General features: G+C 42.6%; 1 protein-coding gene across 3 annotated transcripts in view; it reads left to right on the plus strand.

The window, feature by feature from the left end:
- Positions 1–2,875: 2,875 nt before the first annotated feature.
- RERE (arginine-glutamic acid dipeptide repeats) overlaps positions 2,876–24,478 on the plus strand; it is a 402,477-nt gene continuing 380,874 nt past the window's right edge. For all 3 annotated transcript variants that reach the window (XM_073316831.1, XM_073316829.1, XM_073316839.1), the window contains exon 1: positions 2,876–3,153. The gene's annotated coding sequence lies outside the window, so the exon portion shown is untranslated. The remainder of the gene's footprint in view (positions 3,154–24,478) is intronic.

Below are 24,478 nucleotides of genomic sequence, written 5' to 3' on the forward strand. Positions count from 1 at the left end.
GTGAGTTGCTAGCAGCAGCTACAGATGAGCCTCAGGCAGAGACAGACACAAACTGCAACCGTCAGGTGCTCTCCCTCAATCCAGAGATGGAGGTAACTGGGCTGAATGGAATTTACTAAAGCTTGCAAGGAAAAATTAAGTTTTAGGTAAAGGGAAATATGTATATAGGTCTTTATTTATTTTTTCCCCTTTACTTTACGTGCTGTGTACCTTTGGGTGAACAAATAACATTTCGTTTTGAAGAAGCTGTTTCTGAGTCACTTTAATCAGCTGTTTTCACGGGTTCCTGGAGGAGAAGGGCTTAAGAAGCCTATCAGTTGGGCGCGTTGGGTTAACATGGTTTGTAAAGGGGGGGCTATAGCATAGAGACCCAGTTTCAGTGGTCAGAGCATGAGGTTTCACTCAGAGGAGCGAAGGGCGTGAAATTTCTCCCCAGAGAGGAGCACTGTAGAAGGACTAAAAGAGGTCTAAAGCACAGCTAGCTCTGTAACGCTGGTGCACTGTGCTGCTATAGCCTCAAACTACAGAACTCAGTGCTGAAATGAGGCATCCTGGATCTCTCAAGGTCTATGTGCACCTTTCCTTTGATCACATACTGGGGAATGTGTGGAGGGGAAGGCTGGAACCTGCGGATCTCATATCTCAATCACTGCTCTGCCAAGTTTCTCCAATTAATCCTTCCATCGAACACTGTGAACACAGGTGGCACGGTAGGCAGATAATTCCCAGTAGTGATTGCCAGCTCCAGCAGGCAGAGTTAAGGTTGTGCAGATATGTACCTCAGCTCCATATTTCCTAGTTTTCAGAACTTTTGTCTGCATTACTCACTCTTTATTTCCAGGTTTCAGCAATTTGAGTTTAGCTGAACTCAGTGTTCACAAAGTGGTGTCATTCTCAGTAAGACTATAAGAAACAAGGTTAGTTATCAGAAACACCTGCCTAATATCACCTTTCCATCCCTCATTTATAAGTGCATATATGTGCCAACACGGGAAACCTATATGTGAGCATAGATTTAAAACTCCATTAGAACTTGGAAAGCATTCTGGAGAGAGAAAATGGAAAAACAGCAAACCTAATCGCATGCAGAGCATGGATTAACCCCCTCTGTCCCTGAGATTAAGCACACCTCAGATACATACTGTCAAATCCATCAATGTAAGAGTGAAATACTTTGAAAATTCTAAAACAAGCCATGTCTTTTCATCACCTCTTACAACTGAATGAGATATGACACCTTTAGTTTTTCAGAGCCCACACCTACTAGTTTCCTGTGTTAGGGAACTTGAAAAACAGGTATCATGCAAACACTGTTACATGAGCCAGTAGGGACAGAGTATCATCACAGTTTTGTCAAAATATATTTTAGATATGGTTTAACAAAGTCATGCCTCACTATGCCTGGCATAAAAAGCATTTTTAATATGATTGTTTAAAAAAACTGTCCGTCTTAAGCATTTCTGAAATGCCCATCAACTAGAGTAGGAATACTAAATGGCACATTAAGACTGGTCCAAGAAAAGATCAGGTCAGATTCTGCTCTCTGTCTCTTCCAGATTCTGGAAAGCCTTGCTTGTTTTATCATAGTAAAAGATATTTGGGTCACTTGTATGTTTATATTTATATTTTACACTTACTTCTTGATACAAGGGAAACTGTATAATGTGTGTTCCTGGCACCCACTGCTGTTACTGTATAACAACCGAACCATTATTTTAAAGGGCAGCTCTTGATTTGTGCCACAAGTTGGACGAGCTGTATCTAATGATAGGTTTTTCAAAGAGGAATCATGTAAAGGGTCAGGCAATGCAACACCAAGGTAGAGTTCTGCAAGACATTGAAGTGCAGTGTCCCCTTTAAACAAGCTGCTCCCTGTATTTCTCCTGCCCGTCACCCATTTTTTTTTTTGGTGGAGAATCGAGGTGGTCTGCCCATATCATGGGGGTGGGACTGCCATTTGAAAATTATATCAAGAACCTAGACAAGTCCAGATTGTGTACATACCTGCAGACAAGTGCAAGGGGTCCCTGGGCCAGACACAGCACCGGTCTGCATATGCATTAGGGGGTCCTCTAGATCAGGGGTATGTGTGTGAGTGGGGGTCCCTCTGGGCATATGTACATGCAGGGGAGTCTAGAGACGGATGTGCATAAGCATGGGGTGGAGGTGGGGGGCAGGCCAGGAGTGTGTGTGTGGGGAAGAGTTGTGGGGGACCCTCCCCAGGAGCGGTATGGGTGTGTGAGGTGAGGGGGGTCCCTTCACGTGGGAGGTGTCCTTTGGGGGGACCCTCCGGGATGAGGTGTGTTCGTGTGTTGGGGGGCCAACCCTCCAGGCCAGAGCCAGGGCCGGTGTCTGTGGCCGTGCAGCGGGGGTCCTGCCAGCCAGGCGGAGGGCAGGGCGCGCACGGGGGGGGGTAGCCCCCCTCTTCCCTTCAGCGCTGATTTGGCGGGGGAAGGGTCCCCCCTCGTGCGACTCCCTTCCCCGGGGGCTGGAGCAGCGGGAAGGGAACAAGCCTCCGAGCCCCGGCTCAGCAGCCCGAGCAGAATCCCCCGGGCTCGGGCCCGCTACGAGCCTCGGCGGACAGACACCCCCCCAAGCTCGCTTCTCCCAGGCTTCCCCCCCCCCCTTTCCTCCCTTTCTTTTAAATCACTTCCATCCATTCCCCTGATTGGTCCCAGCCTCCTGCCGGGTCATGGGGTCCTGGGCCTGATCCAATCAGGAGGCCGGATACTGGCGTGTGGGTCCGGCCTGGCTGGGTGCCGATTCGGTGTGTGAGCAGGAAGGAGGAGGCAGAGCCCGGCTGCCCCCCCCGTCCCCCGCTGCCCCCCCCCCCCAGACGCTCGCGGAGCCTCCCCCCGCGCACCCACCCCGCTGGCTGGGGCCCTTCAGTCGCCGCCTCCTGCCGCCGCCGCCCATTGTCCGCCCAGCCCTCCGCGGCCATGCCCCTGGGCTCCTGCTGCTGAAGGACCCGAGCCCCCCCCGCGCCCCCCCCGCGGCCGCTTTCTATCTCCCCCCCCCGCCGTGCCCGCGCTGAGCCCCGGCTCCGTAGCCCCCCCATCCCGCCTCCTCTCCTTCCTTCTCCCCCCACTTCTGCCCAGAGCCTGCCTGGCAGCCCAGAAACACCCGCTGATGGTGTAGCGCCCCAGGGGGAAGGTAAGTCCCTAACTTGCCTGCTGCTGCTCCCCCCCCTTGTTGGGTGTTGGGGGGTTAATAGGTGGGGCAGAGAGAGGGGTGTGTGTGTGGGGGGGGGTTGATGGAGAAGGCGGCTTCTTTTGAATAGACCGGGTGCATTTGTGAGGTTGTTTGTATCGCTGTGTGTGTGGGGGGGGATCCAGGGTTTCGTTTTGTTCTGTTTTTTCGTTTATTTATCTGCATGTAATTAAGGGGTCAGGTGAGGCCTCTCTAACTTGTCTGCTGCTTCTTTCTCCCCTTGAGCGTTTGGGTGAACTTGTGAGATTTGATGATTGTTGCGTGAAGCGGGATTGGGGGCTTGATGTAGGAGGCCACTGTGAACCTCTTGCAGGAGTGGGGTGGTAGGAGGAGAAGCAGGGGAGTTAGTGTGCCTGCAATTTAAGGGACGGTAAAGTGTCCAACTTGCCTGGTTCCTTTCTCCCTCCTCCTGCTCGATCAGTGCCTGGCTGGATTGTTGTTTTTGCTGCCAGTTGCTGGGGCTGTATGAGTTAGAGAAGGGGGAAAAAAGGATGCTTCAACCTGTGAACATCTTGAAAGCATGTCAGAGGTTTGGCTGGGAGTGTGGGGAGGGAGAGAGTTCTATTTAACCTGAATGTAGCATCGAAAGGTAAAGTGTCTGACTAGATTACTTCCTCCTCGCAGCTCTTGTTTGAGGAGAGTCTGTCTGAATTATATTTGTTGCCACTAAATGTCTTGGCTCCATTAGTCTGATGAGGGTTGTTGGAGGAGGGAACCTTCCAGGTGTGGGGAAGTTGGAAGTGTTTAAAAAAAAAAACCAACGCATTTTTATAAATTAAAGGTTTCAGAGTAACAGCCGTGTTAGTCTGTATTCGCAAAAAGAAAAGGAGTACTTGTGGCACCTTAGAGACTAACCAATTTATTTGAGCATGAGCTTTCGTGAGCTACAAAGTGAGCTGTAGCTCACGAAAGCTCATGCTCAAATAAATTGGTTAGTCTCTAAGGTGCCACAAGTACTCCTTTTCTTTTTATAAATTAAAGAGTCTCTTTGGATGGGCTATCACCAGCAGGAGAGTGAATTTGTGTGGGGGGGTGGAGGGTGAGAAAACGTGGATCTGTGCTGGAAATGGCCCAACCTGATGATCACTTTAGATAAGCTATTACCAGCAGGACAGTGGGGTGGGAGGAGGTATTGTTTCATATTCTCTGTGTGTATATAAAGTCTGCTGCAGTTTCCACGGTATGCATCCGATGAAGTGAGCTGTAGCTCACGAAAGCTCATGCTCAAATAAATTGGTTAGTCTCGAAGGTGCCACAAGTACTCCTTTTCTTTTTGCTTTTCATGTGTCTTTGGGGACTATAACAAATGCAAGTGGGTTTAGTTGTAACATTTTTAGTTGCGTGGGAAGTATTTTTTTTCTCTTTAGAAAGAGAGAGACACAAACCTAAACAGAAAAGCAGTGTGGGAGGTAGACAGCATTACAGGTTTCATTTCTGGGACTGGCTGTTCAAGAAGTTGCTGGGAAGAAAACAATGTGATTCATTGTTGAAGTGTCTCTTTCCTCAGATTTATTTTTGTACACTGGTTGCAGTTATTTTTGATTAACTGACTTCTTACACTGACTCTTTTCTTGGAAACTGTAAAGTTCTTAGAAATTAGAGGCTCACAAGATTTTATGTACTCATTGGACTACCTTCTGAGTTCAGATTTGCCACAGTGAAATTATTTTGGGTTTACATCAGTGTAAATGAGATCAGAATCTGGTTCTTTGATATTAGTGTTACATTTGACTAGGAACACTTTGTTTTGAAAGAAACATGAAATGGCAGATTCAAATAATAGATTTTTTTTTAAATTTTATAAAGGAAATATATTTACTCAGAGGGAAAATGTGGTAGGTTGTAAAATACAGACATGTTACACGTCTCTCAGATATGCTACATGTTCAGTTTAATGTGTAATATGCTGGAGCTTTCTCAGTTTTAATGTTGCAAGAAACGTTTTTATGTTTTGTGTACACAACTTCCTTTCAGAGGCAGGCAACCCAGGGTGGTGGGGAAGAGGAGAAGGGAAAATGGATTTGTGTAAAAAATAAATAAAAACATCAGTGGGTAAATATTGCATGCCTTGGCTTTGCTCCCTGTGTTTGCCCTGTAAATTACAAACTGGGGTTGATTTTAATGGCCAGGCTTGGGTGGATAGCAGCTTTACAGATCTGTTGTTGTTAGTTGGTGAGGACTGGAGGGAAGAAAGGGAGGTAGAGACACACACACAATGCCCAGCCTGGGAGCTCATTGTTCTTTCTCATACACTCTCCCATATTTGGGACTATACTTGCACACAAACACAGCCTCTTGTTTCCTTCTTTTCTTTTGAGCAGTGGAGGATCAGGACAGCATTTTCTACCCGGTTCCTCCCCCCCACCTCCTGGATGGCCTTTCTGTAACCTTGCAAAGGCGAAAGAGTAAATCGGAAACTAAAGGACATCAAAACGTTCAGCCTCTTCTTCCCTCCTCCCCTTCCCAGGGCTGGCTTCTGCTGCTGTTTCTTTTTTTGTTTGTTCGTGACTGTGTAAAGATGGTATAGTGCACTTTACATTCCCAGCCTATGGGCTACTTCCTTTCACCCTCTTCTCCCTCCCTTCTACCTTAGAAAAATTTTCCAGGGCAAGATGCTTTTTTCCCTCTGGATTTGTTTTATTTGTGATTAAGATTTTTCTTTTGTGCAGGGGTGGGGGTGGAGAGAGTAGAAGAGATTGCTATTGAGTGAGAATATTTTGGTGTTAAAGACCATGTTTAAGGTTAATACAGTGAAGGGGATAGAAGCGAGTGAGGATGCTGTGATGATATTTAAACGTGATCTACGGGCTGACAAATGTTTTACATTATATTTCCTCTCTCTATTCTAAACTGGATTTGTGTAGCTTGTTGAATGTCTTTTTATTTTACAATGGCATTTGTAAATGGATTAGTTACAGGTGTGGTCTGAGGCTGCCAAAGTAGGGCAGGGTTTGCCACTTAGCAACTTCAGATTGGGGGTGGTAAATCCTCAAATGACTCACCAGTGCCTTCCAATGTCTGATGGCTTTGTGGTGTGCAGAAGTTGGAAGGGAAGGAGTGATCACAATATATTGGATCCTGTGAGAAGACATTTGAGGGTATGCAGGCACTCCTGTCATACGTTTATGGAGTACAAGGGTAAATAGTGTCATGGTTAGAGCAGGGAACTAGAGTCAAGACTCCCACATAATGTTTTTGACTTTGGCACTGACCTGCTGTGTGTAACCTTGGCCAAATCACTTTCCCCCTCAGTGCCTGTTTTCTCAGCGCCTGTTTTCTCAGCTTTGTAAAATATGGTGGCTGCATCTGGACGGAGAATTTTCAGGGACATTTCCCATGTTGTTTTATCACAAGTGCAACTCCAGCATCTGTAACAACAGGGGGAACACTAGTGTAGACCAGCCACAGGGACATTTATTGTTGCCTTATCTAACTCAGCTCAAAGCATGTCTACATGACATAATAGAAAAACTGCCAATGGCTTTCTAATGCTTCAGCACTTTCTATATGGAGCTTTGCTGGTGTTAGAGTAATAGAGGGAGACTTCTCTGACCTTCTTAATGCACGCAAGGCCTTTGAGATCCCTGGCTGAAAGATAAAAGTGTGAAGCATTACTATTCTGTAAGCTGAAATGGTGACTGCAGCTAGGAGAGGCAAACCTGCCTTAGGCACCAATCCTGTAATTGGATTTATTCATCTCGACCCCTTTGCACCGAAGCGGAGTTCCACTGGCTTCACTGGGGTTCTGCACAGGTGCAGAAATGTGTCCCCACAGATCTGATTGCAGGATGGGGGCTGTTTGGTCCTTTTTCTGGAGCAAAGGGTGGGGGGAGGGGGAAGGTTTTCTAAATGCTGCATTACAGGATAAAACGTGATTCTTAATGATTTTTCCTGATTTCAGTTCTGCTCAATAACTGTAAATGCCATGTTCCTTGCTACGTCAGCATTAGCTGTAGTATTAATAGTTGTATTAATCATCAGTGTGTGTAAACTTCGCATCCTGGGCCCAAAATGCATTTGTCCATCCTTGCGATACAGGGGGGTGTGCAGATTGAGAGGTAACTTTAATAATTTAATAAATAAATGGTTTCAGAGTAACAGCCGTGTTAGTCTGTATTCGCAAAAAGAAAAGGAGGACTTGTGGCACCTTAGAGACTAACCAATTTATTAGAGCATAAGCTTTCGTGAGCTACAGCATCTGATGAAGTGAGCTGTAGCTCACAAAAGCTTATGCTCTAATAAATTGGTTAGTCTCTAAGGTGCCACAAGTACTCCTTTTCTTTTTAATAAATAAATAAATACTTGCCTTGGGCAATTGGGCAAGTAGAATTTTGCAAGATTGCCTTATTGGCTGCCTAATGGCACAGCAGAACCTGTGTTAACCTATTAACAGCTCAGCTGATAAGATAAGTTTGCCTAGGGGTGGCTTTGAATTCATAGACTTCATCTTTAAAGGACACTGAGCTTCGGTAACACACACTTAAATTTTATCTGTGATGTTAGCATATAAATACAGTACTCAAAAAAAAAATAAAAATTCAACCATCAGATTTTCAGCAGAGAAAAAGTACTTGGTGGGTAGGCTTAGATCCTGCAATGACAGCTATGTGGGAAGACACCTGCACCTACACAAATCTCCACTGGATGTGCGGGGTCTTAATCATTATAAGATCCCCTTATTTTAAATCAACCAAACTCTTGATTTGATTTCTGTATATTAACTTCTCTTGTATTACAGTATGAAACCTGTTCATTATTATCTTGTCACGATAATTTTAAATTGAAACCCAATTCTCCTTATGTGCTTCTAATAGTACAGTAGATTATTAAAACCAAAATATTTTTTTAAAGTAAGTATATGTAAAATGAGTAAAATATTTATCCTTGAGCGTAATTAACCATTGGAGCAGCTTATCAAGGATTGTGGCAGATTGTCCATTACGGGAAACTTTAAATCTAGTTTGGATGTCTTTCTAAAAGATATGCTTTAGCTCAAGCACAACTGTTGGACTGGAAGCAATAATTTATTCAAGGTAGTCCCATGGTCTCTCTTATGCAGGAGGTTAGCTTGGATAGCCTTAAAACCTATTAATTGTTTTTCATCTGTTATGCTATTCATTTGGTGCATTTTTCTTAGTTTGGACAATAGACTGACTAACTTCTTAAAAATTTTTGCTTTCTGGTTCAGCTGTACAAGCATGGAGCAGTTGTCTGGGTTGCAGAGGGAAATGTTTAAGTCCAAACAAATGATGTCCTTAAAATATTTAAAGGACAACAAATGAGTGCTTCTGTTCATACTTGATTTTGTACATAGTCTTAAATCTAAACGTTGAGTTTAAACTGCTTGATAAGTATCCCTTTTAAAATAACAAAATAAAGTAGGCTTTCTTTAAAGAGGGGAAAATACGATGGAAATAATGCTACTTCCCAACATCATAGGATTCTTAAGTGTTGGAAGAAAAAACAGAACAGGATTCTGTTGTTCACATCAAATACTACTTGTTTGATATTTGTTTTGTTTGTTCAGTTCAGCTTGAAATGAGGTTTACAGTCCAATAATGATGTCTGTCCAATGGAATAATTGGAAACTAGCTGCCAGGATGGCATCACTAATAACGGTTGAGGAGTAGTTTTGGTTAGGAGGTTTTGGGGAAGATGAATATGAGGATGTTGCTAATACGTTGGTAGGAAATAAAATAAGCCCCTTTTTGGAGGGGAAGATGTGTGGAGCAGGAACCACAATGAAGAATTTTGCTTCTTATATTGGTTTGCCAGCAGCATTTTAAGCAAGCTTTTATAATGCTGGTAGTTATGTCCAACTTTTCCCTTCAAAGAGGCTGATGTATAAGCAAGGGAGAAAACACAAGAGTACTGGGACAATTTCTTCTGCATTAGAAACATGTTGAAGGGATTGCAGACAACTGAGTAAAAGACAAGCTAAAATATTAGTTGAAAGATCCCATTTCAGCTGAATGTCTAAATATAACTATTTAGTTAATTGAATACACAGAGTAGTAGGTTGACAAAGAGAAAAGTAAAGCTATAGTCTTAGCTTAGGTGGTGACTTGCATCAGTTTTTCCTCTGTTTAAAATGGGGATAACAATGCCCTCCTTTATGAAACTCTTTGAAATGTCTGCTTGAAATGTGCCATATAGCAACTGTTGGTGGCTTTGTCAATCTTTCAGCATGCTGACGTTATACTTCTCTTGAAAGTGAAACTCTTAAAATGTAGTATAACGTGAGTGCTGCCTGCATTTGGTAAGCACGTCTATCAAGATTGCTTTAAAATCACTTTTGGATGTGGGTAATCTAAAAATAATTACTAGAAATTTAATGGGAGCAGCAGGTATCCTACTAAATGGTTAGTTTTCTATGCCTGTTGACTTAAAGCTTGAAGTAAGCGGGGGAAAAAAAATCTCAGATTTTATAGTGAAAAAGCACGGAAGTAACCTGGGTATGAACCTCACTTTATATTTTAATTTTATTTTTTGTTAACAGTACATCGGCATACAAAATGTCCAGAGGTTCTGTTGTCCTATTTATCACAATGGTATTGAGATTAGAATGTCACAAATCAAATTTTGGCCTATTATAGAGTATACAACTCCTGCTGAATATTCAAAGTGCTTAGTTCCTCAGGCTGTATTAAATGAATACTGTCAACTTGAAATCCAGTCAGTTTAAAAACAGTGCAGTTGAAAGGAATTTCAGGTATTACACCTGACCCTGAGTTTCCTACCAATTGTTTTTGACAGTCATAGTTTCCTATTTTTTTTTTTTATAAATATGTTTTTTCTTTCCCCTGTTGGGTGTGTTTTTACCCAGTGAACAAGAGAAACTGCTTAACTAAGGCCTGGTTTACACTACAAACTTAGGTGGACATAAACTGTGTTAAATCGATCTAATAATATATGTGTCTACACTACCGAGTCCCTTCTGCTGACCGAAGTGGCCTGTAAAGTTGACTTCTGTAATCCACCTCCGTGAGAGGCATAGCACTTGATTTGACATCCACTGGTCAACATGGGGATAGCATAGACACTGCAATGTCATGAATTGGCCTCCCCAAGGTGTCCCACGATGCTCCACTGTGACTGCTCAGGAGAGCATTTTCAACTCCACTGCACGTCAGCCAGATACCCAGGAAACAGCCACTCTTCTGGGAACTTCTGAATTTTCATTTCCTGTTTGATCAGCATGGAGAGCTCGCCAACACAGCTGATCATGGAGACTCAAGGCCGCAAACGTGCTCCAGCATGGAATATACAGGAGGTGATGTGTGGGGAGGAGAGTCTGTGTAGGCTGAGTTCCAATCCTGCAGAAGAAACACTGATATCTATGCCAAGATTGCATGGGGCATGAGGGAGAAGGGGTACACCAGGGACAGGCAGCAGTGCTGTGTGAAAATAAAGGAGATTCAGCAAGTATACCAGAAGACAAGGGAGGCAAACAGTCGTTCTGGTTCTGCCCCACAGACATGCCGCTTTTATGAGGAGCTGCATGCAATTCTCAGCGGTGACCCCACCGCAACCCCGAAAGGCTCCCTGGAGACCTCCCAGGAGCCCCGGATGACCTCGAGCAACAACAAGGAGGACATTGTTGACGAGGAAGAGGAGGTGGAGAAGACTGTGAGGTAGGCAAATGGAGGGTCCATTCTCCGTGACGGCCAAGAATTGTTTTTAACCCTGGAGCACATCCCTTCATAGGACCGATGGCAGTGGAGCGTGATGCTGGAGAAGGCACCCCTAGTGAGTACACACTTCCAATAAAAAAAAACAAACAAACCACTGTCGGGGTTACATGCTATTATTTTTTTATGTTTAATCTGAACAGAAAAGTAGGTGTTGGTGGCCACTCCAGCTGTGCAGAGGGTGCTCTCCGAAAACGATTGTTTATGTGCATGGGTATGGCCCGGGAATCTTCCATAGAAATCTTGAGGAAGCTTTAATGGAGGTACTCTGCAATCCTTTGCAGAAGGTTTCTGGGAAGGGCTGCCTTATTTCATCCACCACGGTAGACATTTTCTTGTGCCACTCCAGTATTAACTCTGCTGGCATCATTGCAACACCAGGACCAGGTCTGTACCCAGACGCTTGCAGCATCTCCCTTGCCACCTCTGTTACCCTAAGGAGAGTTATGTCACGTAGGAGAAATGGGGGAAGTTTTGAATGCAAGCCCTTAAACCACAAACAATTCAACAACTAATCCGTCCCCTGTTTGGTGAAATCTTGGTCACACAACCATGCTTTCCCAAATTGCCGTGGTTGTAGTTGGAAGGGATCACTGTGTATTGCAGGCAGCACTGGGGAAAAAAGTGGGGTGTGTGGTGGCTTCCTGTTTGTCTCCCCTCCCCCCAACCTGGTGCTGCTTTTGTAAAAAGCAAACCTTTTGGGAGGCTTTACACTGGTTCCTGTCCTCCAGCACTATCCAGGTTGCTAGGGAAAAGGGGGCTTTTCTTAAGTTCCAACCTGTGGTCCCAAGGATGTCTTTAAAAAAGCAGCAGCACAAGGCCTCTCGCCCATGCCTCATGGCCGTACTCACCACGGCTGGAGCAGCAAACTGACTCTTGCAATAGCCAGTGGTTGTGATTACGTTGTGGCTTGCAGTGAAGAGTATTAAGGGATGTTTTTTTATTAAAAAACAAAAACACCTTGCGCCAGAAACCACCGTCAATGCTACCCTTGTGCTTTGCATTCCTTGCAGCTGAGTCCATCGGCGCATCCTTCACATCGGGACAGAGACTTTCCCAGATTAGAAGGTGGAAAAAGAAGACTCGGGAGGACACATTAAATGAGTTAAAGCACATCTCCGAGAGTGACAAGACTGAGCTTAGACCATGGAGGATTACACTGTCCGAGAACTTGGACATGGAGGATAGGAGAGCATGCAGAGAACAAGTGCGTGCCATGCAGGAAGAGATGCTGTGGATTATGAATGAGCAGTCAGACATGTTGAGGCATCCGGTTGAGGTTCAAGAAAGGCTGTTGGATGCTGGAGTCCCTCTGCAGCCTGTGCTGAACCTGCTGCCATCATTGCCCAGTTCTACATCCTCCTCCCTCAAACATCGTATGAGGTGGGGTGGATGGGAGTTTGGTATCCCTTTGCCCTCAACACCAGGGGAGGGTACAAGGACCAGAAGGCGCCCATTCCCACAACTTTGATTGTTGTTGCAATGCAGCTCTAAGCAAGCTTTCCTTGTTTCTGCCCCGACAGTGTTATCAGCCCTTTTGCCCCAGGTTATCTTATTTTTCTTTGCTGTCTCTGTGTGTGTGTGTGCGCATAATAAAACTTAACTGATTGAGGAGAAAAGGCTCTTTATTCATTCACCGTTCATTCACTGTGGTTGTTGGAGGAGGAGTTTATGGGGGAGAAAATGCAATGGAGGGACAGTTTGGTAAGGAACAACACAGATAAGTGTCACATTAATCTGGCTCATTGCTGAAACTGGTTTTCAAAGCCTCACAGAGACGCAGAGCCCCTTGATGTGCTCTTCTTCTTGGCCTGGTGTCTGGCTCCTCAAAATTGGCTGACAGGCGATCCGCCTTAACCCCCCACCGTGGCGGAAACTTTTCTCCCTTTGTTTCACAGATATTATGGAGCACACAGCAGGCAGCAATAACAACAGGAATATTGCTTTCACTGAGGCTTTGTCTACAGTGGAAACTGAATGACAAAGTCATTCAGAGGTGTGAAAAAAAAACCCACCACCCCCCAATGACAAAAATTTTGCTGATGAAAAGCACCAGGGTGAACAGTGCTTTGTTGGCAGGAAAGCTCTTCTGCGGACAAAGCTACTGCTGCTTGTTGGGGGTAGAAGTTTTTTGTCAGTGGGAGAGCTCTCTCTTCTGCCAACTGACAGAGGCTACACTGTGCATCTTTTAGTGGCGTGATAAAAGGTGCGTAGTATAGATATAGTGTAAGATCTAACCTAGTAAGCAAACAACACCAGCGACCTTTTAACCATAAAAAGGCACATTCCACCACCATTCTGCACTTGTGCAACCTATAGTTGAACTGGTCCTTACTGCTGTCTAGGCTGCCTGTGTACAGCTTCATGAGTACTGGGAGCAAAGGGTAGGCTGGGTCTCCCAGGATTGCGATTGGCATGTCAACATCAGCAATGCTTATTTTGCAGTCTGGAAGGAAAATCCCTGCTTGCAGCTTTCTGAGCAGACCAGTGTTCCTAAAGATGTGTGCGTCATGCACCTTTCCTGACTATCCCATGTTGATGTCGGTGAAACGGTCTTTGTGATCCACCAGTGCTTGCAACACCATTGAGAAGTATCTCTTTCAGTTCATGTACTCTTTGGCATGGTTATCTGGTGCCAACAGAGGGATATGCATTCCATCTATCACCCCACCGTAGTTAGGGAACCCCATCGCCACAAAACCATCCACTATGTCCTGCACATTGTCCAGAGTCACTACCCTTCTTAGCAGAAGTCTGTTGGTGGCACTGCAAACTTGGATCACAACAAATCCCATGGTAGATTTACCCACTCCAAATTGATGCTCCACTGACCAGTAGCAGTCTGGCATTGCAAGCTTCCACAGAGCTATCACCACTTGTACAACTGAGCGGGGTCCATACTTGTGCCGCGTGGGCAACCCAGGCTTGCGAAAAAGGCTTTGTTTGTTTGCTGTTGATTTCAGGGAGGGAGGTAGGTAGGTAAGTGCATTATGGGAGGCTAACACCATGTTCCCATAAGGCACTGCAAGCCCAACCCAACATTCCACTAGTGCTGTGGGATAGCTACCCACAGTGTAGTGCTCCATGCATCGATGCAAGCCCTGCTAGTGAGGATGCACTCCTATACAATGAGCATAGTGTGGACATGCAAGATCGACTTGCTTATATCACAGGCTTAATGTCGACTTACATGAAGTTGACTTAACTTTGTAGTGTAGACATGGCCTAAGGCTCTGATCCTGCAGTTAGATCCAAGTGGGTGGCTCCTGGCAGCTGTATGGACCCCCAATTTAATGTCAGGTGGCATTCATGTGGCAATGAGGGTCTCGTTTTACGTTCAGGGCCTGACTGACTATACTGTGGGAGCCATGAAACTGACTATATACAAAGTGCTGTCAAGTGCAGAAAGTAAACAAACTGAAAAGTTCTACCTCTTGTTACTTACTTGTATACTGCTGCTAAGTGTTCCCTGTAAAAAAGTAAGCAAAAGCCTTCAAACAGAAATGATTAAAATTAATTGACATTGTTCCCTCAAATAGTTTGGCCTGTCTTCAAGGCATTATTTTCCTTTCTCTGTATCAAACTTGATTTACGTATAAGGAGGTCAGAATCAAGGTTAAATTGTTCAGATAAGTTGAATGTTGATTAAATGTCTTAATTTTGAATTTGATCCCAAAGCACCTTGTAGTCTTGCCATTGAAAGTGATATATCTTGCTTATGCAGACATTAAATATTAAGCCTACAATCAGACTTGCGTTGGTGAACTGCTGCGTGGTGCCCCATTGAGTTAACTGGGGTTTCAGAAGAGCCTTGTAGGTGTTACTTGTATGCCCTGGTTGTAGAATCAGAATCTGCCTTCCCCATTACTGTCAGAACTCACATACATCTGTATATCTCTGCCTCGTTTGAAACCATAAATGCAGGATATAGGTCAACACATTCTATAGTTTTGTCTGCCCTAGTATCTTAAAAAAAAACCAAAAAAACCCCCCAAAAACCCCCCAAAAACCTTCCATTGTTACACTTTTACTTGTGGGAGCATTAGAGTAGCCAGACTCCTAATGTTTTAACCTCCATGTTGTCTAGACCTGTTCTGAGCTGCTGCTTTAGACAAAATGGTGGTTAAAACAGGCGGTCCATCTACTCTAGTGTGTGTGTCTGATGAAAGGGTGCTGTCTCTTGACAGCATTAGTGCTTCCAGTATGGCTACCATTAGCAGAGCTGGTCCTGTGGTAATGCAATGGTGGGGCGATGGTAAGAAATATACCACCTTAGACAAGGCATATGGTCTAGTAAAACACTTACGCATGTCCTTAACTTCAAGCATATGGGTAGTCCCATTGTGTAGTACTTAAATGCTTTGTTGCATCAGGGTCAAAGCAGCATGGCTTAGTGGACTGAGCACAGTGCTGGGAGCCAGAACTTGAGTATAGAGCCCTACTCTTTCGCTATCTTGCTTTCTAAACTTGGGCAAGGCACAGCAAATCTGTTCCCCAGTATCCACATCTTTAAAATAGGGCTGGTACTAATCAGTATTAAAGTGAGGATGAGGCAGAGGCTTGATCATTATTGTACAGAATATTAAAGATATAAATCATTTATATGAGTGTTTAAGGATTATTATTTTTTAAAAGTACATATGTGATTCAGCCTGGTAACACTGGGACCGACAAGGGTCCGGGATACATGGTACTGATGCCAGAATGTCTTGTCTCCCTTTTCTCTGATATAGGAGTTTTTATCCATTCACATATGTTAATATGAAAAACGGTTTAACTCTAAAAGAGGAAAGTGACGGTGCTTCAGAGACTTCAAGTGCTTTAAGGGCTGTATTTCTCCAAGGAATTACTCCCAGTAAAAATTCATGGTGGCTGAACATGACAGAGTCTGCAGATTTGCTTCTAATTCATAAAGAACATTTGGTATGTGAGCCCCACAGCATGTTTGCTTTAGGGCCAGAGTATAGAATTCCACATCAAACAAATAAAGCTGTAGGGGGATGCTCTCTCTAACTACAAAATGGTATTACACCATTTGGAGTGCAGAAAACTTTAGGATCAAAGGAGGTCTTTCCCCTCTTCAGCTAGCTTTTGTTCTCCATCATATTTTTACCTTTTAATTGTCAACTTTTCTTCATACATACTAATTATTCCTTCTGCTCCTTGGCAGCTTTTTCTCCAAATGTTAACTAATCTCTCTCCAATTAAATTCCACCTATGTTCTCCCTAGTAATCTTTTTTTTGCTTAAGTTCATGCCCACTTGGTTTTATATTTATACACCTTGTAGCAGCTATCCTCCCTTTTCTATCAAGATTGCATATATCTTATTGTGATATCATTTAAAAAGTGAACTGCAGAATTTAGTGTAGCATTATTCACACACTTTTGTGGTGAATACACAGCCTAATTAGTGAAGGTATTACCAGATAAAAAGCTTCACCTTATTCTTAATTCATTTTATGTTCTTTGAAAGTCCACTGGCTTGTCTAGATTAAGAAAAGATGACCTGGAATACATAATTTTAGGATGTCACATGCCTGAAAACTCATAATTTGCATGAGACTTGTGATGTCTGCTACTGTCCAAGAATGAGGCGTCTTTAATAATAGTAAATGCCATGTTTTTATCTAGCAAGACTAGTGTTTCTCTCCCCCGCCCCGGCCCGTTTACTTTGAACTGTAATCTTGATGATACACTATTTTGCCGTGTTTCTTGAAGGTCATGTAAGTTATTCATTGTTTTAGACCTTATGACATAAAAAACTAGTACAGTGTTATGTGGTTATACCAAACTAGCTGTGAGCCCTTTGGAAATTAGAGAGACCAAATGGGTGAGGTAATATTTTTTTATTGAACCAACTTCTGTTGATACAAGAGAGAAGCTTTTGAGCTACACAAAGCTCTTCCTCAGGTCTGGGAAAGGCAAAGCTAAATACAGGATTGAACAGATAGTTTAGCATAAGTAGTTAGCACCGCATACAACCCTTTCAAAATGGCAGTTTTGGAAAGCACCTGGATCTTTGAATTGTGTAGAACTGCAGTAATCTCTTTTTTCAATTGCGTGTGGAGGAAATACCATCCCAGGAACTTGTATCTTTCTCCACTTCGATAATTAAATTTGCAGAAGTCTCCTAAACTTTATTTCTGAACTTCTAGTACCTCTTCTATGAATTTCTGAGATTTTTTTTAACTGAGTTTGCTTTCCTGTTGAGTTTTCCTGTACCCTTTTTGTGAATTACTTTAACCTTTTTATTTCTGATTTGTCTGCTTTTGTTTAATTTCAAATATGTTCCTGTTGGATTTGCCATACCAGAATCTATATCAGTTGGGCTCCCAGTTGGACATATTTATACATTTAAACTTCCTTTTGTTATATACTACACTTTCTGTGATTAAAATTGTTCTGTGGAAAATGGCTATCATGCAGATTCCTTACTTTGTTTTCTTTAGTCACAAAATTAATATTTCAAATAAATCCTTTATTTTTAATGCCAAACCCTGGTCGTATTAATGTTAATGGGATTGTGTTTTTGCTTTTCAGCCTTGTTTACTTGAAGATGTAAATGTTGAATGCGGATTCTGAGTTAGATTATAATATATTTTATATAATTATTTATTTTTACACTTCATTTGCCATAGTTTATGCTCCTTTCCATTTTCCTCAGCAGGATTAGGATTATTAGCCTGGATGGGCATGGACGGTATCCCTAGCCTCTATTTGCCAGAAGCTGGGAATGATCACTTGGTGATTACCTGTTCTGTTCATTCCCTCTGAAGCACCTGTCATGGGCCACTGATGGAAGACAGGATACTGGACTAGATGGACCTCTGGTCTGACCCACTATGACTGTTCTTATGTAGAGAGAGATGGAGTTGTACATAATCAGTGAGCTTAGACAAGGCATGTGGAATTTGCTTGTTTATGTGCATTGTGTGCACTTGCTTGTTTTTTAGACAGTTTGTTCTTGTTCTTGCATTCTGGCCAGACTATGTTAGAAACTGGTTTAGTAGGAACTGAATTTAAGACTTTAAAATATGATTTCTCAATGCACTGTGTAGTCCCGTGGGAACTGGAAGAAGCTTGCAATTTTACAGGGTTCTGGAGGTAGGGTTTTGGTAGAAGAGGCATATACTTGTCATGCAGGAAGTGCACTCTGTGCCTGTCTGTAAATTTAAGCACTGTTTCTTAATTCTATTTGAAATCCATTGAAGATGGTTCCTTGTGTGGAGGGAGGTTGTGTTTCTGTTGCATGGTCTCCACTAAAAATGCTACGGCAGCACCGTTGGAGCACTTCAGTGTGAACATTACCTACGCTGATGGGAGGGGTTTTCCCGTCGCCGTAGGTAGTTTACCTCCCCGAGAGGTGGTAGCTAGGTCACCCTAGTGTTGTCTACACTGGAGATTAGGTCAGTTTAACTATGCCATTCAGGGTGTGGATTTTTCACGTCCCTGAGAAAAGTAGTTAAGCGAACTCAATTTTCTAGTGTAGACCAGGACTTAGTCTGCCAGCTCACACACAAACTTGCATTCACATGGGCTGCCAGTCATCAGATGGTACAATCATGGTCACTGTTGATCTAGCCCATATAGGAATATGCAATTTAGGCTGAGTTTTCCAAAGGAGCCTTGGAGTTATGCACTTAAATACCATAAAAGATAATGGGAAATGGTTGCCTAAGTCCCTTAGGTTCCTTTAAAAATCACAATCTTAGAAATGAATGCTTTGTAGTTAGTTACCAATCCCTTACATGATTCAGTCCCTCCTTTTTCCTTGTATATTACATTTTAATTTCTTTAATTCCCTCTCTCCCCCCCCTCCCTATTTCTTTGCAACCATTTTTTCCCTGTCATATTGGGATTTGTTTTTCCACAGGTATTTGTTGTACTCATCCCTTTCATTTAAATTAAAGTGTCCCTTCCTAATTTCTTTGACGTATCTTTTTTGATACTGTTCCTTTTCCTGTCTGATATTTTTTCTGCTTTGCTGTAAAGTTTTGTGTTGCTTTGATTTGTAGTTTTCATTTCAATGTCTTTTCTGTGCTTTTAAATTCAATATTTCGTTCATTCAGCTCTTTGAGGTAGAGTACTGGAGTCTAGGTCAACAGGTTCTGCACAGCATGAGTGCACAGAATGCCACCAGGCTTAAAATTTAGCAGCTTGAATGCAGGACTTCCCTCTTACCTGCAGAGGTCTCCATTTCTGGTGATCTGATTGAGCCTCATCCCTTGGTGACTGCTGAAATGTTTTTGTTCAAACCCCATACAAGCCTCAGAGTGCAATCCCTATCATTTACATTTTTCCTATGCTCTATTCTCCCCTCTCTCGCTGTGGGTAGGATTGAATTCCGTTATATCTTGGTTGTACCTTTATTCTGCCTCTCTTACTTTGGTATGCTTAGGCTCCTAGAAAATGAAGCAACCTGTCAGACAAGTTCGCTAAAAGTTATCATTCCTGTTGGGGCACAACCCTTCTTGCATCCCCCTCTGCCCACTTTAATCCGCTTGTACAAACATGAGTTCTCTTGCAGTGGACACCTAGGGTTGATCCAAAATCCACTGAATCTCTCTGTTTTCGTTTTCCTTGCAGTAGTATGGTGTGGCAAATTGTGTGTTGTGAACATTAGTCTTTCTTGAAGAGCTCAGTCAACATTATGTGTGTGAGAGTGTACGTATATCTCTTGAATGTAATTTTACAGTAGGTACTCAGATATTTAATTGCTTGTTTAATCATAGTATTTTTGCTTTTAACTGCTTATTCTTCATGCACCAGATTCCTTACAGTTGGAACAAACAAAACCCTGGGAGGGAAGTAATAGGAATGAATAGTTCATGTAAAGACAGCTGAGAAGTCAACATACGTGCCCTTCTCTTTTACTGTGTACAGTCAACATCATGTATAATCCATTTAAACTCACCTAGCCGCTTGAGAAATCTGCACAAAACTTTAACCTCAAATATAACGGGATAAATTATTTGTAACTGAGGAAGCATAACATGAAAAAGGTATCCAGGAGAATGACTAAATTAAGCCCAGCAATAGTTTACATGCCTTACTATTCCTTTGATTGTATCACAACTGATGTAAAGCCAGCCATAGGAGGAACTGGTCCTTGGTCTTGGAAGCCTTCAGTTTTCTCCTGTCATGTTTCTGTGGTGTGTGTGGGTTTTTTTTGCCCTTTTTTGTGGTAATCTCTGTACACTTGGGAATTTCTACTGTATCTTCATAGTCATGAATGAGTAGGTGCTCATGTCTTCTCAGGCACCATATATGCTGTATATATCCTCTGTGTTTAGGAAGTTGATCTGTAAATATCAATTTCAGGGATAAAGAACTGCTGTATTTTGTAACAACTCCAGCACCAGAAAAATATGTTGGATTACACTCACCAAATCTGGGTAGGTTTTTTTATTGCTGGGATTGAGGGCACAGAGAAAGGGAGACAGCTATAAGAACAGTACCCAAGTTGAGATGTTCCATACCTTATCCTTTTGAGCATTTTTCTGTGTATCATGATTGGAGCACTTTGCCCACAGATTTTCAGTTTTCAGAACAATATTGTTTCCTGTAAAAGTCCATGTGGCATCTCTTCCACATCCCTTAAAGAGATTGCTTGCTCTCATCTGCTTCTTCACACCCCTCTATCGACTGTTCTTAAATTGTGCAGCTATTTGCCCATCTTTCAGAAATAACACATTGGTTGCCAGTCATTCATAATGTGGACTCTCTCTTTCTCTCTCATAACCTCAAAAAAAAAAAAAAGTCTTGGGTTTCAAAAGATGGTGGAGGCTACAAATGTTAAAGTTTGAAAGTACTTGCAGAGCACCACAAGCTGTTGTTATGACTGCTATATAGTGACTTATGATTGCCCATGAATTTAGACCTTTGATACAGCTGCCATCAAGGTGGGCTTCAAGTGTTGTCCGTGCTGCTCAGTATAATGATTCCTTTAAAATGACCGGTATCAAAACAGACCGCTGCTTCTTTGAAGCTTCTGCAGTGTTCAGTCTTGTTTAAAGCATTTCAGAGTTGAGTAAGAATACTTGGTGGGAAAAGGGCACTAAAAAGACTATGGCATCTTGGGGAGTTACCTGGTAATTGAACACCTCAAAAGAATTAAAGAGCTGGGAGCCTGACCCATCGTTAACGTAGCTACGATACAATACCTAGAATATATAGTTTTGAAAGCTGCCATCAGATGGGACACCTTGCATGGTTTTTTGCAGTTTTAATGTTTTCTTCTTCCCGAAAACATTGCAACCATCTTTATTGCTCAGCTGTTTGGACAGATATTGGTGGAGTCATCCTTGCCTATTAGTAGTAGGTATGTATATACTGATCGACATCTGGTGCTTGTTGAAGATCTGTATAGACACCTTAGTGAACATATCTAAACATAACCATATGCTGTTTTGCACTTGGAAGTCACTGGGAGAAAAAAATTGCACATAGTTATGTGCATATACAATGGCAATACTGTAACATCAGTTTATAGAACATAATTTGTTAGAGCTCTGAAGAAAAGGCATGGAAGCATTTGTTTTACTTCAGGCTCAGTGCCTTCTGCAGTAATGTGTGATGGTGATATAGGGAAGATAAATGGCTCTTGAAAATGCACATTGGAGGTACTAGATAGTATTTCTAGATATTATGAGTATCTGGTTTCCTGTATGAGGGGCAGGATCAATTTTGTTCTCGTGCACACGCAGGGGCAGTTTAAGGTCTCTGAGGCAACTAAGACAGGTAGCTGGTGGACAGTGTCCGCTCTGATTTGGAAGGAAGGTCAAGTATTTGGCAGTGGGAGAGACATTCATCTTTAGAAGTTGTGTGTCTGGCTGTTGGGGGTGAATAAAGTTTTGGTAGATATGGGCCCTATATAGTCATCCACATGTCTTTTTGAGTGTCCGTCAAGAAGAATGCTGCACTTGACAGTCTGGATTTAGAAACCTGTTGTGTTATGAAAAGTTAACTTTGGCTAAGTACACAAAGTTTCCTTTCAGTTCCTGCTTTTTCATCTTTATATGAAACTGTTTGCCTGGTCTCCACTGGTGGTGATAAACTCAGATTCCAGAATTTCTTTGCTCAAAGTTTCAGTGAAAACTTCATCTTTTTATCAGGATCCAGTCAAGCTAACGTTCATATTTTTGTAAAGTCTCTCTACTTGCTGGTTGGTTTTCTTTTATCTCAAGAATTTTGAATCTGAAATCTCTTTCCTTGCTGAATATATAGGTATAAACTTACTTCAGGGCATTTGATCACTTCAGTGTTCATGAAAGAATTCCCCCATCCAATATTGGAATTGTTTACTAATCTGCTTATTTTGGGTGGTTGTGATGTATGCATCACCACATCAGATGGACAGAAAGACATTTTACTTCACCTAGAAGTACTTGGGATGGTTGTTTTACGGCAACTGAGGATTTCATAGTTGTAAATGGGTGTTGAACTTGGCTTCTTCTGCTTCAAGAGCCCATGTCTGTATCACTGTAGCTAAAGGAGAATCTCCTGTACCTTTGGCAGTATTGGGGCTTATGGCACACAATTGCTGACATGCTCGTCAGTAAATGGCAGAGGTGACACACATGAACCAAAATAGCATATACTGTACACCATTGCACCATGCATTGTGAGACTTGTGAGAAGCGTCAGGTGTTGGCCGCTGCCAGAGAAGCAGGATAACAGACTAGATCTTGAAAGGCATATCTTCATTTGTACTGTGTATTGTAAGACAGCTCACTTGGGTGGGTGTGTGTGGTGGGGGGAGGCAGGTTGACACAAGAAATCTTTTGAACTATTCAAAATAGTACTTATCTGTAGCCATGTGTGTTGGAGGTGTGACAAGGTATGATCCCTGACCGAATAGCTGTCCTAGCTACAGTTCAGTTTTACTAGCAAAGCTAAAGCTTTTACCAGTGTAGCTTGTTTTGTTCAGGGGGGTTGGAAGGCTGGAATAGGCTAAACTGGCAAATTACCAGTAAAAGCTGTGTCCACTCTAGGAGAGCTTTGCTGGTATAGTATGTCATATAGCTATATTGGTACACTATACTGGCAAAGTGCTCTTAGTGTAGACTTGGCTGTAGCTGTATGACCATAATTACTCAGGGCTTTTTCTGTACCTTGGGTATCCCTTCCTTCCTCAGAATCCTCCTTGTTATATGTTTGAAGCATGTGATAGCTTGATATATGATCAGTCAAATATGCTGTGTTTTCCCCATTTTATCCTTGTTTTTTAAAGAATGAAAGTGCAAGAACAAGAATAAAGAAAAGGAGTACTTGTGGCACCTTAGAGACTAACCAATTTATTTGAGCATAAGCTTTCGTGAGCTACAGCTCACTCTGATGAAGTGAGCTGTAGCTCACGAAAGCCAGCTGTAGCTCACGAAAGCTTATGCTCAAATAAATTGGTTAGTCTCTAAGGTGCCACAAGTACTCCTTTTCTTTTTGCGAATACAGACTAACACAGCTGTTACTCTGAAACCTGTCAAAAAGAACAAGCCTTTTCTAAAGCTGTTTGGAAAGCGTACTCAAGTTTGTGGTATATAATGGTGTGTTGGGAGGTTGGTGTATAGACGGGCATTGGGGGAGAGGTAGGGGGAGACACCCCCCCTGACTGACACAACACCCCCATGTAGATTTGGATCTATATTGGTGGTTATGTTGACAGAAGAGGCATGTGTGATCCCTTTCCTCATCTGAGAACCTTTTCTGTTCTCACATGGAAAGAACTATTACCCTTTTTTTACATAAGACAAGAAGGGCCCACTATTCTGCCTTCCAACAGTGGTCAATGCCAGATGCTTCGGAGGGAATGAACAGAACAAGTGATCCATCTCCTATTGTTCAGTCCCAGCATCTGCCAGAGGCTTAGGGACACCCAAAGCATGGGCTTGCAACCCTGACCATCTTGGCTAGTAGCCAGTGATGGACCTATCCACTTCTTTTTCTAAATCTCAACAATATTGTTTCTCTTGCTCTTTTTACATAAAATAATGTGTATTCAAAAAGGGACATGTTTACCTCATTGAAAGCCAGTTTAAAATCCTTCTAGTTTGGTTAGAACACTTATTGTTATAAACAGTTTCACCACTTGTGAAATAAAAAGAAAACTCTTGAGTTTTCCATAGGGCCTTAAATGACTGACTGGTGCAAAGCAGCCCAGCTGAATTCAGGAGACATGGATTTCAAAGTTAGACCTTGTCTAAACACAGTTTTTGGGCCAGTATAATTTATTTCTGTTAATAGGGTTACTTTTTTAATAAAATGCAATAACTGTATACCAATTCAACCTCCTCCACTCTCTCATTGTGGATGTGGTTACAAAGACAAAACTTTACCGTATGAGTTTGTTTTTTCACTTTGTGTATGGAAATGGCTATACCAATATAAAGTCTCACTTCCAATGTAACTGCATCCACACTAGAGTGTTATACCAGTATCGATAAAACAATACAACTTGTATGTAGATATGCCCTTAGGTTTAAAAGCCCTAGTAGAAACTACTGATGTCACTGGCCACTGATTATAAGGCTTCCTTGATGGGGGCGGGGAGGTGTTGGGAGCAGATGGTTCAGGAGTATAC

This window comes from Lepidochelys kempii, chromosome 18 (genome assembly GCF_965140265.1).
Source record: "Lepidochelys kempii isolate rLepKem1 chromosome 18, rLepKem1.hap2, whole genome shotgun sequence".
Lineage (NCBI taxonomy): Eukaryota > Metazoa > Chordata > Testudines > Cheloniidae > Lepidochelys > Lepidochelys kempii.